This window comes from Lepisosteus platostomus, chromosome 6 (genome assembly GCF_059453375.1).
Source record: "Lepisosteus platostomus isolate fLepPlt1 chromosome 6, fLepPlt1.hap1, whole genome shotgun sequence".
In the NCBI taxonomy this organism is placed as follows: Eukaryota; Metazoa; Chordata; class Actinopteri; order Semionotiformes; family Lepisosteidae; genus Lepisosteus; species Lepisosteus platostomus.
The window spans coordinates 48,368,578-48,377,502 of NC_142616.1; the positions used below are offsets into that span (position 1 = coordinate 48,368,578).

Here is an 8,925-nt window from a genome sequence, read left to right on the forward strand (position 1 = left end):
TACTCTCTCACATCAATTAATTATTTTGCATACATTTTATTTCAACAGCAGATTTTCAAACACAGAAACATCGCAGTACACACACGTTACTGGCTCCTGTTTGCAATCAACAATTAAATGTTGGTGCAAAAAATTAGTTCGGTACACGTAACTACCACCCCAACATTGCTGAGAAACTTTGAGGCATCTGAAAAAGCATTCATAATCCCCTTCTGCTCCCCATGTCTAAAACCACGCGAACTACACTGGGCGATCCGATCTAACAGAGCAAAAACATTTGCTTGCGTAATCAGCAGGATGGTGTTACCACAGGTTCTGTGCAAAACATGTTGTATTTTGGAATACACACTGCAGAAGCCACCAGGCTTCCGTTTCTGATCTGAAAACATCAGATCTGCAATAATTTCACTCATGTTCTTGACATACACATCTCTTTAACACATTGAAGGACATTAGCATTCAACTCTTTGTTTTTTATATCAAGCTTTGTAGAAAGAACTGTGTAAAGCACTCTTTGTAAGAATTCAGATGTATACTTTCGAAATTCTTCATTCTTCAGACGATGGCACACCCGGGTCTGTAAAACAGAGTGAAAGCTCTATTCACATGGCGTGTATTTCACATTTTACATAGATCTTTTTTTTTGCGTCTGTAAAAATAAGAATAATGTTTTTTTGCAATGCATCAAAAGTCACGTCTACTAATTTTTCATCTAGCTGTTCAAGTATGGAGCGTAGATGCACGTATGGTGAGCGGTCGTCAATTATGTTTTTCAGCAAGTGTTTTGCTGAAAACTGAGCCCCGCTCAGTGTCATTTGTAATGGTGTATGAACCCAGACACCTGGCGATGTACAGAACAGCTGATAAAATTCAGGCTAAACTGAGAGACATCAATTTCTAACGCGGCAAATGTCACATCTTCAAACCCATCTGTGTAGCTGACAGCCAGGCATGTGTGACCCCTTTGACCAGGGTGGTCAATCAAACAGACCGGGCATTCATCAACCAGAACCCCCTTTAAACAGTGTTTGAAGATGCAATAAACTACTGCTTTCACAATCTGGGCCATAACATCGGGCTCATTAGGGACATCGTTAGCTAAACCTGGTTGAGCATCATCATTATTAACATTTGGACGAACACACAAGCATGAAACATTCAGGCGCAATGGTAGTTTGAAGATTGATGCATCGACCTCTTCGTTATTCTATTAAAGGAAAAAGAAAAGGAAGGCTTAACAAAATAAATAGACATGCTTTGCACCTAAAATATCTATCATTTAATGCCTCTTTTGAGTTAGGGTTTTTCGTTAATATTTACCATTTGTAGCGACGTATCATCACCACTACCAGGCAGTTCTTCATTACCAGGTTCCCCATTCGAACTCACACGACAGCCGCTGTCACACGTCGCAGAGGGCGAGGTTGGGTTTTGCTAAAAAGAAGACCAAGTATTAAAATGACATACGCTAAGCGCCGATTGAAACAACAATTCCACGATTAGAAAAAATATTTTAGCAGCCTACCTCTTCACTTTGTAGAACAGAGGAACCCGATGTTTCTCCACACAAAGAAGCCATCTTTGTAGCTACCAACACCGGGATGGTGTCTGACAGCTCGAGGGACATGCTGCGCCAGTGTCAAGCCGGAGCGTTTAAGAATATGAACCAATGGTGTAACCACGCCTACATAACACAAGACATTTTTCAATTGGTTGTGGTGTTTTAGAACGGTTGGTCTTAAAGTTTTAAAATAATGTAATAAGACACAACTTATTTTTAATAACACATTCGCGACAGCTTTTTCAAAAGTTTGAAATGAATTTCCACACACCGCGCGTGTGAAAATCTTTAAAAGTATTAACAGGCAACAAATGATGTGTTTGTGCAGAAAATTAACAGTGACAATAAACGGACAGATATAGGAGTTATAGTTTTTCATTTGTTTTAAATGCTGTTTTGTACTGTATATACTGTAACGCTTCGGGTTCTGGAGGGCACCTTTGCCTTCTGCCTACACAGGTCGGCCCCGCACCGTGAGGGACACGAACCCAGGCCTCCGGTGTCACTCAACAGGGACCAAGCCAACTCTTACACACCACTGACGGCCGTAAGCATTACAATACATTTAAGGTTTATATTAATGTAAAGTTTTCTAATTTATAATCACCACATGAATTTCATGCAAAAATGTAAACGTTCTTAACATCGCATCGCGAAAAAATAAAACCTCAAAACGTCAAGGTTGGTTTGTGAACATGTCGCTATAAAGAATAGATACATTTTCTTATAGCGATACTATTAATAAAAACATTTTTCTTAATAATATTCTTAGTGGTCTGTTGGTGAATCAAACACAGACACCGGGACACATTTTCACCACGTTTTAACAGCTATAAATTTAGACACCGTTGTATGTCTTAAAATAATATAGATTTTAACATTATAACGGTCTAAAACGTTTTCTAAAAATGTTTCTTCAAATAATTTCTACAGCCCAGCACGTGCATGCCCCATGATACCTAAGGTTAAAGGATTTATGGGGGGAACATGTGGGAAACGTGTTTCTTAGAAGAGGATGTTTATCGGGGGTATAAGAACCAGCGGCGTAACATGCGAACTTCTGGCTGGATTCCAATTCTTTCAGTCTCGCGTTATCGACTAACTTGTCAGAATGGATCATACCGATCAAATTCAACAGTCTGAAGACAGTTTATTTACGGACTTAACACTGCTCGATTTGATAGACGAAGACGAGGATTTACAGAATTACCCAGGTATGTATATCTGGCTTATTGTGAGATAAAATTACAATGTCACGGTGCATGTCTCATGTTGACGTGTTGTTAGCTATAGATGCAAAACGTTGTATAATATTTGTATATTATGCAATATTGAATTATTATAATGGAATTACCAGGGAGTTGTTCCGTAATGTGGCCGTGACTGCGCACATCCATTATTTTCCATTAGATGCACCGAAAACAACAGCTGTAAAAAGACGGCAACACTCTGCAACGCCGGTGAGTAATTACGACAATGTTTTGAATAACGCTTTATGGCCATGTCCGTCTTAAAGACACACGGGTACTTTCTCCACATCAATACACGCGTGTGTTTATTATGGGGAGGGAGCTACACGTTTAAAAAACCTTGTTTGTGTTTTAGAAATACCCCCTCAAAACCTTGTGGGGACTCAGGCGGATGTTCACGTTATACCTGAGGTTGCGGAGCATTTTACCAGATCGCCTGGGAGAAGAGGTCGGTATTAGTTAAGAATTGTCTGTGCCGTGTTATAAAACATTATTTTACCATACATATTTAAAGGTGTCTATAACTAATTAATATAAATTCCCACCGTTTTCTATTTTTGGTAATTTGGGGTGTTGAGTTCTTTCACTAATGGTATTTTCCCTCTCCGTGCAGAACCCGAACCTTCAAAACATAAACTACGACGCACCGCTAAGACTTCACCTGAAACAGCGAACTCAAAACGTCTCAAATCAACAAAGGTTAATATAATTTAAGCATGGTCAAGATGTGTTATGAAGCACTTTTTGCAACAGTTACTTCTTTTGTTAGAATGTTAATTCGTTGAAAGATCCTAGTTCACGTAGTTTTCTGTTTTGGGTTATTAAAAAGCCTTATTTTAAAATTGTTCCATTCACCCACAACCCTTTGTGTAAGGATGCGCCACACGTGTGGCGTTTTTATCCTAGTTATCCTAGTAGTTTTCTTATTTTGATCGTTTAGATTGCATTGGCTGGTTTGTTGGAAAGTCTTTTATTTTTTTCATAGCTAGTGTAGTTTTCTGATTTTGAAATATGGTACACTGGTTTGGTATTAAAAAGTCTTTTAAATTTATTCACACAGCAGCTGTATCGACGAGCGGTGAAACAAATGTGGTGGAAACGTCGGACCCTAAGGTGGTGACGGCGTCGAAGACGGCCGTTAATACGCTGACCAAAACCAAATGTGTCAAGCCTTTGGAGAGAAATAATAACGCAATTAGAGACTTGGTGTTTGGTGATGTGCGAGACTCAGTGCGGTATATTGCACAGTTACTATCAACGGTGAGCACTAATGAGGTGGATAAAAAGCGGGATTTAGAGAATCTAAGAGTGGCTTTAGCAAGTGTACATTCCGTGTTTCCAAAACCGATCCAGGTTTACGCTGCTAGCCTCTTAGACATAATTTCTAAAGTGGATGCCACTCTAAACTCTGGATTTCATAGCCTGATAATGCTATTTCATGGTTCATTGGCGAAGATCCCCAGGGATAAATGACTAAGCATGCGGTCTAAAAAGCGTTTAAAAGACAGACCTCTTGCCAACATCAAGCGTTTGTACATTATTAAAAGAATTAAACTGGCAAAAGCATGTTTGTTGAGACGTAAAAGATTCAGAGAGAGGCATCAGATTTCCCAAGGGCAGCCCGAACCACACAATGAGAATTCATTGGTGGAAAATAACTTAGCGGGCCGTGGTGCTGTAGCAGAACAGGATGGCGGTAACTTTGAAAACCGAGAACCGGTTGTAATGAACGATGTGAATCATGTTGGTGACGGTGTCGGTGCGAATAGAGACCCCTTAGTTTTCCTGGAACGTATACATAGTTATAACTGGACTTATAATAATTTTAGAACAAACGAGCACTATGAAGAATTTCATTTTGTTAATCTTGACAGAATAGCCTCGTATGTACAGGCTATAGATGATGTGCATGGTGCAGTCCAGAGAATATTGGATGAAATTTCTCTAAACATAGGGGTGAATGATTTTGTACAGCTGCGTTTGACTTCGGGTGGTTATAACAAACCCTTGTTCTCATGCAGGAGACGGCCCGGAGAATTAAATGCTGCCGATTTTTTAAACCAGATCTCAGACCTCTTACAGAGCCACACAAAAGTTCTCACCACTGATAGCCTCCGATTAGTGGTGACGATAGTTAGGAATATGCAGGGGGGTGCCAGCAGAAGATTTAAATCCGTTCTGTACAGCAGGGTAATTGAGCAGAAGAAAGCACACCTTATCGACTTACGCAGGGGGTAATCTGTGTTTTGCCAGGTGTGTATACGGATTGCTAAATGAAGGTTGTACCCATGGGGAAATGTTACAGGGCGCTAAACGAATGCAGAAAGAGTTGGGTTTTCCAGAGAATCTGAAAATTAGTTTGTCAGACATTACAGCTTTTGAAAAACATTTAAAGGTGGTCATTAAAATTTTGTACCACGACCAGGGTGATTGGAAATATTTTACAATGGGTCCCACACCGCCAACTTCTAAAATACTTTTTGTTCTACTGCATGAAGAGCATTTTTATGGGGTTTTAAATATTATACTTTTGTGGGGGCGGCATATTTTTGCACTAACTGTCATGCGGCGTATAGTCACCGGAACGCAAACGCCTGTGTTAAAGCTTGTAAAACCTGTTTAGATCCCCAGTGTTGCGAAATTGATGCAGAAATTCAGAATTGCCCAGCCTGTAAGGTCTTTTGTCGTAGCTCTCAGTGTTTGGCGAGACACTTTCAGAATGTGGCGATGGGTGTTAGTAAGTGTGAGCACAGGGCCTTTTGTGAGAAATGTGGGGTTTATAACCTTGCAAGTCACAAATGTAAAGAGAAACTGTGCTTGCGTTGTAACAACGTTATCGACACCCCTGACACACATTTGTGCTACATACAGCCTTTGGACAAACCCCAAATTTCAAACAAGTACATTTTTTTCAACTTTGAATGCATGCAAGAAACGGGGACACACATACCAAATTATGTCCACGCCCTTCATATTAACAATAAGCGAAGCTGGGAATTTTATTGTCTAAAGGATTTTGTGTGTAAATGTATCGATAGTCGTTTCAAAAACCATACTTTCATATCGCACAATGGCAAGGGTTATGACAATTACCTAGTAATCAGACAGTTGTTAGATGAAAAGATGGACGTTGAACTAATTAATCAGGGTGGTAAGATAATGTGTATGACCGTAAAAGCTCTGAACATCAGATTTATCGATTCTCTAAACTTTTTCCCTATGAAATTAAGCAAACTGCCATCAGCCATGGGGTTCTCCGGGACTAAGGGTTATTTTCCACACTTGATGAACACTTCAGAAAACCAAAATTATGTAGGCCCGATGCCACCGCCAGAACTTTACGGTGTTAACTACATGCTGCCGAGCGAGAAAGCCGAGTTTCTAGTTTGGTATGAAGAATGCAAGGGAACTGTGTTTAACTTGCAGAGAGAGTTGAAACGCTACTGCCAGCTGGATGTTGCAATTCTTAGAGAAGGCTGTGTCAGGTTTCGGGACGAGGTCATGAATATGACCAGGCAGGCGCGTGTGACTGAGTCGGGTGTTGCCTGCATTGTGTGCATTGACCCCTTTCAGTTTGTGACCATCGCTAGTGTCTGCATGACCATGTTCAGACTTATGTTTTTACAGGAAGAGACGATAGCGTTGCTACCCCATGACAATTACCACCGCCAGCAAAAACGATTTTCTACACCCAGCATTCAGTGGCTTATGTACATCGAACACACAGAGCACGTTAAAATCCAACACGCGTTAACCACACCCTGTGAGTTCAAAGTTGGACCATATTTTCTGGATGGTTATGCTGTAATTGATGGAGTGCAGACAGCCTTTGAGTTCAACGGTTGCTTTTTTCACAGTTGTAGTGTTTGTTATTGTGAAAACGATTTTAAAATCGCTGACAGACACTACTTTTGGTTGGTTGTACAGAAAGACGATGGTGAAAATTAATTTTCTAAAAATGAGAGGTTTTAACGTGCGTGTTTTGTGGGAGCACGAATTCAGAGACATGCTTGTTGAAAATGGAGACTTGGGTAAATTTCTAGCAGTTGCGCAGATACCAGAGCCTCCGCAACCGCGCGATTCACTTTTTGGGGGGAGAATAAATGCTATTTGTTTGCATTACATCGCACAACCCGGTGAAAAAATGCATTACTATGATTTCACCAGTCTACAGATGCAGCCATTCAAAACAAGCGGGCGATACCGCATTATTTTGCGGTGCGCTTTACGCAGTCTACCGCGAGTTACCATAAATTCTCCTATAATACCGCAAGTAAAATAATAGTATCCGGAATTTCCGCAAGGTGGAGCTAATAAAGCTCAACCTCTCATGTTTGAGCTGTTGCCATCAAAGTCTTTAACGAAGATATTACTAATAGTATTAATAATGAATGACCTTGGACAAGCTGTAAACTCAAAGTATTACCCTGGTCCACATTCTTTTTTTCATTGACCGTCTTTGTAAAAGTAACACCACAGCATTTCACAATCACGTATTTGTTTCCAATCATGCAAAGTACAGTAATTTGTGAGAATCGATTCACCATGCCTTTCACATGCTCATAAGAGAGATTGATTTAGGAACATAAACATATTACTGTATGCAAACTGTACTATATACAGTATGTATATGTATATTTAATGTCTTAACTGTGCCCATTTAAGTATTGAATATTTATATGGAATTTTACCACTGAAGGGAAATCTTAGTACCTGAGCATAAAAAGAATAGGAGCATACTGTAACGCGTGTGAAGGCCATAAACGATATTTATTTTGGAACTTAAATATACAGTATATAGCTGGTCTCAGTACTTTAAAGAAAACATATATATTGTTAATTTGCTGGACAGAGAGGTGAACATTATTATGCAGAAGACAAAGATATCGATTTACGTTGCATTGTGCATTGTGCTGCTGTAATACAGTTTTAAATAATTAAAAGTCTAAACAGTATCAGCTTTATTTATGGGTTTTAAATAAAGGCGATTTAAACGCGATTTAAATCAATAGAAATGTTTATATTGTAATGCCTAGGTGACTATTCATTGTTATTAAAATGACTTAAATTCGATCATGTTGTGATATTTAGAAATATAAATTTGTTTTGTGCGAGTGAGGTTTTATTTCATCTCTGACCCAGGGAAATGTTTAATTTTTTCAAAGAAATGTTTGTTAAAAAAAAAAGTCATGGCTCCAGCGGGATTCGATCACAGACCGTGTGACATGGAAGTCAGAAACCTAACCCACAGCGCCACCGGCAAGGTCACATGCAGAGTGCTGAAGAAGCACTACAGAAACATTATCAACAGACAATGTACAGCGTGTACTATTCTTGTGTGGCGGTACATGAATATAATTATATCGTTATTAATTTCTTTAGATACGTGATTCCATATTATATTCCCTTTTAATCAAATTCTAAAAGTATGCTTGTTGACTCCGGTATCACGTTAGTTAAATACTTCGAAGCTTAAAATGTTTAGGGAGAAAGGGAATACTGGTGTGTATTTTATCTTTAAAGTACCGAGACCAGCCATATACTGTATGTTTATGTTCCAAAATTAATATCGTTTATGGCCTTCACACGCATTACAGTATGCTCCTATTCTTTTTATGCTCAGCTACTAAGATTTCCCTTCAGTGGTAAAATTCCATATAAATATTCAATGCTAAAACGGGCACAGTAAAGACATTTACTGTAAATCTTTCTACGATCGACCAACGGACCACGAGTGCCCCTGTCGGTCAACCAATCACGTACCGCAGTATTCTGTGTCATCGCACGTCACGATGCGCGACACCATAGCCAATTACCTCCGGTACGTGTCTGTACCGCGCACTTTGAATGGCTGCATCTGTATATCCGTTTGTGAACAAAACTAAAAAATACTCGCTGGGACACCCCAGAATAATTTATAACAACTTTGGAGATTTAAAACGGTATTTCGGTTTAGCGAAGGTGAAAGTTTACCCACCCAGACATTTGTACTTTCCAGTTCTACCAACCAAAATTGACAAAAAACTGTTTTTCACACTGTATCATATGTGTGCTGAAACAAAACAGACCACTCCCTGCGAGCACAGTGATGAAGATTGTGCTTTGACTGGCGTC

General features: G+C 39.5%; 2 long non-coding RNA genes across 3 annotated transcripts; one reads left to right on the forward strand and one right to left on the reverse strand.

Annotated features, from left to right (window-relative positions):
* Positions 1-38: 38 nt before the first annotated feature.
* On the reverse strand, positions 39-3,013 carry LOC148661810 (uncharacterized). The gene is made up of 4 exons (XR_015939608.1): positions 2,916-3,013; positions 1,526-1,684; positions 1,321-1,399; positions 39-577 (listed from the first exon to the last, which is right to left on the reverse strand). It is a non-coding gene; the product is annotated as an uncharacterized LOC148661810 (long non-coding RNA).
* On the forward strand, positions 1,757-4,377 carry LOC148661811 (uncharacterized). 2 transcript variants are annotated; one of them, XR_015939610.1, is made up of 5 exons: positions 1,757-2,775; positions 2,972-3,021; positions 3,167-3,259; positions 3,425-3,510; positions 3,872-4,377. It is a non-coding gene; the product is annotated as an uncharacterized LOC148661811 (long non-coding RNA). The 2 variants fall into 2 exon arrangements; XR_015939609.1 differs by having other exon boundaries at positions 1,760-2,775; positions 3,425-4,377.
* The last annotated feature ends 4,548 nt before the right edge of the window (positions 4,378-8,925 follow it).